Source organism: Oncorhynchus masou, unplaced genomic scaffold (genome assembly GCF_036934945.1).
Source record: "Oncorhynchus masou masou isolate Uvic2021 unplaced genomic scaffold, UVic_Omas_1.1 unplaced_scaffold_4984, whole genome shotgun sequence".
Classification (NCBI taxonomy): Eukaryota; Metazoa; Chordata; class Actinopteri; order Salmoniformes; family Salmonidae; genus Oncorhynchus; species Oncorhynchus masou.
Window position 1 is genome coordinate 1 of NW_027011383.1, and position 9,732 is coordinate 9,732.

General features: G+C 44.2%; 1 long non-coding RNA gene across 1 annotated transcript; it reads right to left on the bottom strand.

Moving 5' to 3' along the window:
• Window positions 1-5,495: 5,495 nt before the first annotated feature.
• LOC135535683 (uncharacterized) lies at window positions 5,496-7,637 on the bottom strand. The gene is made up of 3 exons (XR_010454873.1): window positions 7,585-7,637; window positions 6,253-6,421; window positions 5,496-5,675 (listed from the first exon to the last, which is right to left on the bottom strand). It is a non-coding gene; the product is annotated as an uncharacterized LOC135535683 (long non-coding RNA).
• Between the last annotated feature and the right edge of the window lie 2,095 nt (window positions 7,638-9,732).

Consider the following 9,732-nt stretch of genomic DNA (forward strand, 5'->3'; position numbering starts at 1 on the left):
CCTCTCTCTGCTTCCCTCCCCTCGACCCTCTCTGTTTCTCTCCCCTTGACCCTCTCTGCTTCCTCCCCTCGACCCTCTCTGCTTCCCTCCCTCCCGACCCTCTCTGCTTCCCCCTCTCTGCTTCCCTCCCTCTACCGCCTCTGCTTCCCTCCCCTCTACCCTCTCTGCTTCCCTCCCCTCGACCCTCTCTGCTTCCCTCCCTCGACCCTCTCTGCTTCCCTCCCCTCTACCCTGTCTGCTTCCCTCCCCTCTACACATGCGCTTCAGCTCCTCTGCCCTCTCTGCTTCCTCCCTCGACCCCCTCTGCTTCCCTCCCCTCGACCCCCTCTGCTTCCCTCCCTTTGACCCTCTCTGCTTCCCTCCCTTTGACCCTCTCTGCTTCCCTCCTTTGACCCTCTCTGCTTCCCTCCCCTCGACCCTCTCTGCTTCCCTCCCTTTGACCCTCTCTGCTTCCCTCCCTTCGACCCTCTCTGCTTCCCTCCCCTCGACCCTCTCTGCTTCCCACTCCCCTCGACCCTGTCTGCTTCCTCATTTCCCCTCTCTCTCTCAGGTCTACTTCCAGCCTGTGTGAGTAGCATTATCCTGGCCCCTTTCCTCCTCAGGCTTTGGTCCAAGTCAAACCTTGGCCAGACACAAAACACACCAGGCCGCCGGCTAGCCGACCAGCAGCCAGATGACTCTACACATTGTGGGTGTCTGTGTGACTCCACATTGCTGAGCGCCCAGACAGATATTTTGGACAGGCAGGCAGGTGGACAGCCTCAGGGGGCATATTCCCTATATAGTGCACTACTTTAGACCAGAGCCCTATTCCCTATATAGTGCACTACTTTAGACCAGAGCCCTATTTCCTATATAGTGTATTACTTTAGACCAGAGCCCTATTCCCTATATATGCAATTACTTTATACCAGGACCTATTCCCTATATAGTGCACTACTTAGACCCAGAGCCCTATTCCCTATATAGTGTATTACTTTTAGACCAGAGCCCTATTCCCTAATATAGTGCACTACTTTAGACCAGAGCCCTACCCCTATATAGTCCACTACTTTATACCAGGACCCTATTCCCCTATATAGTGCACTACTTTAGACCAGAGCCCTATTCCCTATATAGTGCACTACTTTAGACCAGAGCCCTATTCCCTATATAGTGCACTACTTTAGACCAGAGCCCTATTCCCTATATAGTGCACTACTTAAAACCAGAGCCCTAATCCCTATATAGTGCACTACTTTAGACCAGAGCCCTATTCCCTATATAGTGCACTACTTAAAACCAGAGCCCTAATCCCTATATAGTGCACTATTTTTAGACCAGAGCCCTATTCCCTATATAGTGCACTACTTTAGACCAGAGCCCTATTCCTATATAGTGCACTACTTTATACCAGGACCCTATTCCCTATATAGTGCACTACTTTAGACCAGAGCCCTATTCCCTATATAGTGCACTACTTTATACCAGGACCCTATTCCCTATATAGTGCACTACTTTATACCAGGACCCTATTCCCTATATAGTGCACTACTTTATACCAGGACCCTATTCCTATATAGTGCACTACTTTAGACCAGAGCCCTATTCCCTATATAGTGCACTACTTTATACCAGGACCCTATTCCCTATATAGTGCACTACTTTATACCAGGACCCTATTCCCTATATAGTGCACTACTTTAGACCAGAGCCCTATTCCCTATATAGTGCACTACTTTAGACCAGAGCCCTATTCCCTATATAGTGCACTACTTTAGACCAGAGCCCTATTCCCTATATAGTGCACTACTTTAGACCAGAGCCCTATTCCCTATATAGTGCACTACTTTAGACCAGAGCCCTAATCCCTATATAGTGCACTACTTGAGACCAGAGCCCTATTCCCTATATAGTGCACTACTTTAGACCAGAGCCCTATTCCCTATATAGTGCACTACTTTAGACCAGAGCCCTATTCCCTATATAGTGCACTACTTTATACCAGGACCCTATTCCCTATATAGTGCACTACTTTAGACCAGAGCCCTATTCCCTATATAGTGCACTACTTTAGACCAGAGCCCTATTCCCTATATAGTCCACTACTTTATACCAGGACCCTATTCCCTATATAGTGCACTACTTTAGACCAGAGCCCTATTCCCTATATAGTGCACTACTTTAGACCAGAGCCCTATTCCCTATATAGTGTATTACTTTAGACCAGAGCCCTATTCCCTATATAGTGCACTACTTTAGACCAGAGCCCTATTCCCTATATAGTGCACTACTTTAGACCAGAGCCCTATTCCCTATATAGTGCACTACTTTAGACCAGAGCCCTATTCCCTATATAGTGCACTACTTTAGACCAGAGCCCTATTCCCTATATAGTGCACTACTTTTAACCAGGAAATAGGGTGTTATTTAGGAAGCAACGGCACTCTGTCTGTCTGTCTGTCTGTCTGTCTGTCTGTCGCTGCCCACACCGGCAGGCCAGGGGGAAGTGTGTAGAGACACTTTATTTAGCTTTTTCAACCGGTTTCTCCCCCCACCCACTGGTTTGCTTTATGGGGGTCCGTGTTGGACTAAACTTAACTTCTCCCTCCCTCCATGGCCAGCGTTGAGATCTACCCACAGAGTGGACTGTAATGTTGATTGGTTGTTACAAAGCCCTTCAGAATGGCTGGCCCAAAAATAACAACAACCCCAACCCAAACCCCTGTACCACCCCTCCTCCCTCTCTCTCTGGGGCTTCAGGTGGGTGGATCTTGGGGTACTCCTGTCTGTCCATCGGTTCTGGCTACCCCTGCCACCAGCTCTGGGTCATATTCATTAGTGCACATCGTAGGAAAACATTTTTGCAACAGAAAACAAAAAACAAGTGTTTCTTATTGGCAAAGTTGAGGTAGTCCCACCCTGTTTTGGTGTTTTCTTCCATTTGGTGTCTAGTGAATACAACCCTGCTCTCATTACTGCTGATCAGTCACTACACAGATCACCTCTCCTCTGTTTCTACTGCAGCCCATCACACACGAGAGAGAGAGACACAGAGCGAGAGAGACACAGAGCGAGAGAGAGACACAGAGAGAAACACAGAGAGAGAGACAGAGAGAGCGAGAGACAGAGAGCGAGAGACAGAGACAGAGAGAGAGAGACAAAGAGAGAGAGAGACAAAGAGAGAGAGAGACACAGAGAGAGACACAGAGAGAGAGAGAGACACACAGAGAGAGAGAGACACACAGAGAGAGAGAGACACACAGAGAGAGAGAGACACACAGAGAGAGACACACAGAGAGAGAGAGACAAAAGAGAGAGACAAGAGAGAGAGACACAGAGAGAGACACAGAGAGAGAGACACACAGAGAGAGAGAGACACACAGAGAGAGAGAGACACACAGAGAGAGAGAGACACACAGAGAGAGAGAGACACACAGAGAGAGAGAGACACACAGAGAGAGAGAGACACACAGAGCGCGAGAGACACAGAGCGAGAGAGACAGAGAGAGACACAGAGAGAAACACAGAGATAGAGAGAGAAACACAGAGAGAGAGAGACACACAGAGAGAGAGAGAGACACAGAGCGAGAGACACACAGAGAGAGAGACACAGAGAGAAACACAGAGATAGAGAGAAACACAGAGAGAAACACAGAGAGAGACACAGAGAGACACACAGAGAGAGAGACACAGAGAGAGACACAGAGAGAGACACAGAGAGACACAGAGAGAGAGAGAAAGAGAGGGGATGTTGTGGAGAGAAGAGGGGGAAAGGGGGCGAAAGAGGAAGACAGCAGCTAAATGTCTCAAAACTAGAAGAATGGTAGCAAAATATACCTCTGTCTCTCTGTGTCTCACTCTCCTTCTCAATTTCTCTGTCAATTCAATTCAATTCAAGGGCTTTATTGGCATGGGAAACATGTGTTAACATTGCCAAAGCAAGTAAGGTAGATAATATATAAAGTGAAATAAACAATTAAAATTAACAGTAGACATCACACATACAGAAGTTTCAAAACAATAAAGACATTACAAATGTCATATTATATATATATATATATATATATATATATATATATATATACAGTGTTTTTACAATGTACAAATGGTAAAGGACACAAGATAAAATAAATAAGCATAAATATGGGTTGTATTTACAATGGTGTGTGTTCTTCACTGGTTGCCCTTTTCTCGTGTCTCTCTCTCAACAAAAATAGTGTCCGCTCAGCGAGAGGCAGGGGAGGGGGGGTTGGGTTAAGTATAGGCTAGCCCACGAGGAATAATTGAGGAAGAATGTGCTTCCTAGCCCTGTCCCCTCCCCCTTCTCGTGTGTGTGTGTACACAGGGTAGTAAATCAGTATATCCTGTCTGACACGCCACCACCCACCTCGTAACACACCGGGCCACTGTAGGAGAGGTGGTCAACAGGAGCCTCAGCCTATGCAGAGGTGTGTGTGTAAACTCAGACCATTCATCTCGCTCTAACAGACAGTTGAAGTCAAGATGAGCCACATCCTCCACCCCCCCCCTCCCCCCCCATCTCTCTCTCTGACTGCTGGTAAATCACAGTGTTACAAAGCTTAGATGCAGCTGCCAACGTTAGTTTGATTGTGGTGAGTGGTGGGGGGAGGTGGTGCTAACAGGAAGTGACCTTTTGACCCTGCCTGCTGCTCCCAGTGTCACGCTACAGGAGGATGGTGTAGGTAACACACACACACACACACACAGACCCGTAACAGAGGGCGTAGTGGGACGCAGTGAGGGGTAGACAGGTAACAGGGGTGCTTTAATGAGTGACCTATGATAGATCAGGGTTTTAGGCTGGGCTTATGTAATGTAATGATGGTCATCACTATAACCACATCTCTGACACAGTTAAACATCTAAATGAGACAGGTCGTGTTTACGGTGAACACATCATCTCTGACACAGTTAAACATCTAAATGAGACAGGTCGTGTTTACGGTGAACACATCATCTCTGACAGTTAAACATCTAAATGAGACAGGTCGTGTTTACGGTGAACACATCATCTCTGACAGTTAAACATCTAAATGAGACAGGTCGTACTTACGGTGAACACATCATCTCTGACAGTTAAACATCTAAATGAGACAGGTTGTGTTTACGGTGAACACATCATCTCTGACAGTTAAACATCTAAATGAGACAGGTCGTGTTTACGGTGAACACATCATCTCTGACAGTTAAACATCTAAATGAGACAGGTCGTACTTACGGTGAACACATCATCTCTGACAGTTAAACATCTAAATGAGACAGGTCGTGTTTACGGTGAACACATCATCTCTGACACAGTTAAACATCTAAATGAGACAGGTCGTGTTTACGGTGAACACATCATCTCTGACACAGTTAAACATCTAAATGAGACAGGTCGTGTTTACGGTGAACACATCATCTCTGACAGTTAAACATCTAAATGAGACAGGTCGTGTTTACGGTGAACACATCATCTCTGACAGTTAAACATCTAAATGAGACAGGTCGTGTTTACGGTGAACACATCATCTCTGACAGTTAAACATCTAAATGAGACAGGTCGTGTTTACGGTGAACACATCATCTCTGACAGTTAAACATCTAAATGAGACAGGTCGTACTTACGGTGAACACGTCATCGTCGCCCAGTTCTGTCTCGTTCTGGAGTGTTGAGGAGGACGTCGTGGAGCCTACGGGGAGCAAAGAGTGGCAAAATTAACTAACTCAGGTTGTGCAATATTTTCAGGTAAAGACTTTTCAATCGCATTGTTACACCTTAATTCATAATAATCATTTGACGAATGCTTAAATTTGTCATATTTCACACGTACAAATGTATATTAGGGGCGGCAGGGTAGCAGGGTAGTGGTTAGAGAATTGGACCAGTAACAGAAAGGTTGTTAGATTGAATCCCCGAACTGACAAGGTACAAATCTGTTGTTCTGCCCCTGAACAAGGCAGTTAACCCACCGTTCCTAGGTCGTCATTTTAAATAATAATTAGTTCTTAACTGACTTGCCTAGTTAAATAAAAGGACAAATAAAAAATATGAATATACATGTGTGAATTGGAGGTGTCATTTGCATGTTCCAACTCCCCTGAGATCTCCTTAGAGGTCACGGCCAGAGTCACCATTGCCCAGTACCCCTGGAGCAATTATGGTGAAGGACTTGCTCAAGAGCACAACGGCAGATTTGACCATCGTAGCACCAAGCATGCTACTCCTTTAAAAAGGCCCGTGTCAGACCGTTCCAGAGTTTCCCCCACCTTCTGCCATGTCCTCCATGGCTTTCCGTACGCCCCTGTCGAAGGCCCGAGCATCAGCAGGCCTCTGGAACGTCAGGCCACACCTCCTGTCTTCCACCATCCAATGGTGGAAGGTGGGCGTGGCCTTGGTGTACAGAAGGTTCTTTCTCAGAGCACACTCCAGGATCACCTGAGTAATCACACAACAGATACGTCATTCAATCAGTCAATCAATCAATCAACCTGTCAATCAATCATCATGATAATTATTTAGCAGTGTTGTATTGGAGACCAACTTCAGTCGAGACGAGACCAGAACAATGAGTCCAATTTAACACTATATTGTACTGTACTGGTTGTCATAGTGACAGCATGTTGACTACAGAAGACTAGACTATATTGTACTGTACTGGTTGTCATGGTGACAGCATGTTGACTACAGAAGACTAGACTATATTGTACCGTACCAGTTGTCATAGTGACAGCATGTTGCTACAGAAGAATAGACTATATTGTACTGTACTAGTTGTCATAGTGACAGCATGTTGACTACAGAAGACCAGACTATCTTGTACTGTACTGGCTGTCATGGTGACAGCATGTTGACTACAGAAGACTAGACTATATTGTACCGTACCAGTTGTCATAGTGACAGCATGTTGACTACAGAAGACTAGACTATATTGTACCGTACCAGTTGTCATAGTGACAGCATGTTGACTACAGAAGACTAGACTATATTGTACCGTACCAATTGTCATAGTGACAGCATGTTGACTACAGAAGACTAGACTATATTGTACTGTACTAGTTGTCATAGTGACAGCATGCTGACTACAGAAGACTAGACTATATTGTACTGTACTAGTTGTCATAGTGACAGCATGTTGACTACAGCAGACTAGACTATATTGTACTGTACTAGTTGTCATAGTGACAGCATGTTGACTACAGAAGACCAGACTATACTGTACTGTACCAGTTGTAATAGTGACAACATGTTGACTACAGAAGACTTTGTAATAAAACCTATTTTGGACATTTGTAACCCCTTATTGCTATTATGGTGTGTGTGTGTGTGTGTGTGTGTGTGTGTGTGTGTGTGTGTGTGTGTGTGTGTGTGTGTGTGTATTATGGTGTGTGTGTGAGTGTGTGTATTTGGTGTGTGTTTGTGTGTCTGATGCTCACCTGTTTGTCCCTCACCTGTTTGTCCCTCGCCTGTTGGTCCCTCACCTGTTGGTCCCTCACCTGTTGGTCCCTCACCTGTTGGTCCCTCACCTGTTGGTCCCTCACCTGTTGGTCCCTCACCTGTTGGTCCCCCACCTGTTTGTCCCCCACCTGTTTGTCCCTCACCTGTTTGTCCCGTAGCCGTTCTCCATGGATGACGAAGTGGGAGCGACCCAGGGCGAGTCCGAGCCCGGCTCGGGGGGCAGGACCCTGCAGACTCCCACTCTACTCAGAGCCCCCCCGTCCTGGACCAACCAGCCTCCACTGGAATCATCCCTCACCATCACCACGGCTTTTACACACACGATGTAGCTGTCGCTGGAGAGGGAGGGGGAGGGACCATCAACACCATTATGAGTCTCAATGATACATCATCACATTAAGGTGAACCATGTTCTGCTCCTAGATTCTCACTCTGGTGATGACAGACTGAGGGAGGGTGTGTTTCACATTGCAGCCGACTCTTAAGGCAAGTTGAGCCTGAGGGTTGTACATCACCTTCCATCATATACAACTAATCAATAGTACTATGGTTCTAAATATAACTAATCAATAGTACTGGGGTTGTACATCACCTTCCATCATATACAACTAATCAATAGTACTATGGTTCTAAATACAACTAATCAATAGTACTGGGGTTGTACATCACCTTCCATCATATACAACTAATCAATAGTACTATGGTTCTAAATACAACTAATCAATAGTACTATGGTTCTAAATACAACTAATCAATAGTACTGGGGTTCTACATCACCTGCCATCTTATACAACTAATCAATAGTACTATGGTTCTAAATATAACTAATCAATAGTACTGGGGTTGTACATCACCTTCCATCATATACAACTAATCAATAGTACTGGGGTTCTAAATACAACTAATCAATAGTACTATGGTTCTAAATACAACTAATCAATAGTACTATGGTTCTAAATACAACTAATCAATAGTACTATGGTTCTAAATACAACTAATCAATAGTACTATGGTTCTATATACAACTAATCAATAGTACTGGGGTTGTACATCACCTTCCATCATATACAACTAATCAATAGTACTGGGGTTCTAAATACAACTAATCAATAGTACTATGGTTCTAAATACAACTAATCAATAGTACTATGGTTCTAAATACAACTAATCAATAGTACTATGGTTCTAAATACAACTAATCAATAGTACTGGGGTTCTAAATACAACTAATCAATAGTACTGGGGTTCTAAATACAACTAATCAATAGTACTGGGGTTGTAAATCACCTTCCATCATATACAACTAATCAATAGTACTGGGGTTCTAAATACAACTAATCAATAGTACTATGGTTCTAAATACAACTAATCAATAGTACTGGGGTTCTACATCACCTTCCATCATATACAACTAATCAATAGTACTATGGTTCTAAATATAACTAATCAATAGTACTGGGGTTGTAAATCACCTTCCATCATATACAACTAATCAATAGTACTATGGTTCTAAATACAACTAATCAATAGTACTGGGGTTGTAAATCACCTTCCATCATATACAACTAATCAATAGTACTAGGGTTCTAAATACAACAGAGAGAGAGAGAGAGAGGGAGATACTTCATTGAGAGAAAGACTTAATTGAGAGAAAGACTTCATTGAGAGAAAGACTTCATTGAGAGAGAGAGACTTCATTGAGAGAAAGAGGAAGACTTCATTGAGAGAAAGAGAGAGACTGCATTGAGAGAGATTTCATTGAGAGAGAGAGACTGCATTGAGAGAGAGACTTCATTGAGAGAAAGAGAAAGAGACTTCATTGAGAGAGAGAGAGACTTCATTGAGAGAGAGAGAGACTTCATTGAGGGAGAGAGACTTCATTGAGAGAGAGAGACTTCATTGAGAGACTTCATTGAGAGAGAGAGAGAGACTTCATTGAGAGAGAGAGAGACTTCATTGAGAGACAGAGGCTTCATTGAGAGAGAGAGGCTTCATTGAGAGAGAGAGGCTTCATTGAGAGAGAGAGGCTTCATTGAGAGAGAGAGAGAGAGGCTTCATTGAGAGAGAGAGAGAGAGACTTCATTGAGAGAGAGAGAGAGAGACTTCATTGAGAGAGAGAGAGACTTCATTGAGACAGAGAGAGACCAAATCATGAGAAAACAAAAAGATAATTACTTGACACATTGGAAAGAATTAACAAAAAAACAGAGCAAACTAGAATGCTATTTGGCCCTACACAGAGAGTACACAGCGGCAGAATACCTGACCACTGTGACTGACCCAAAATTAAG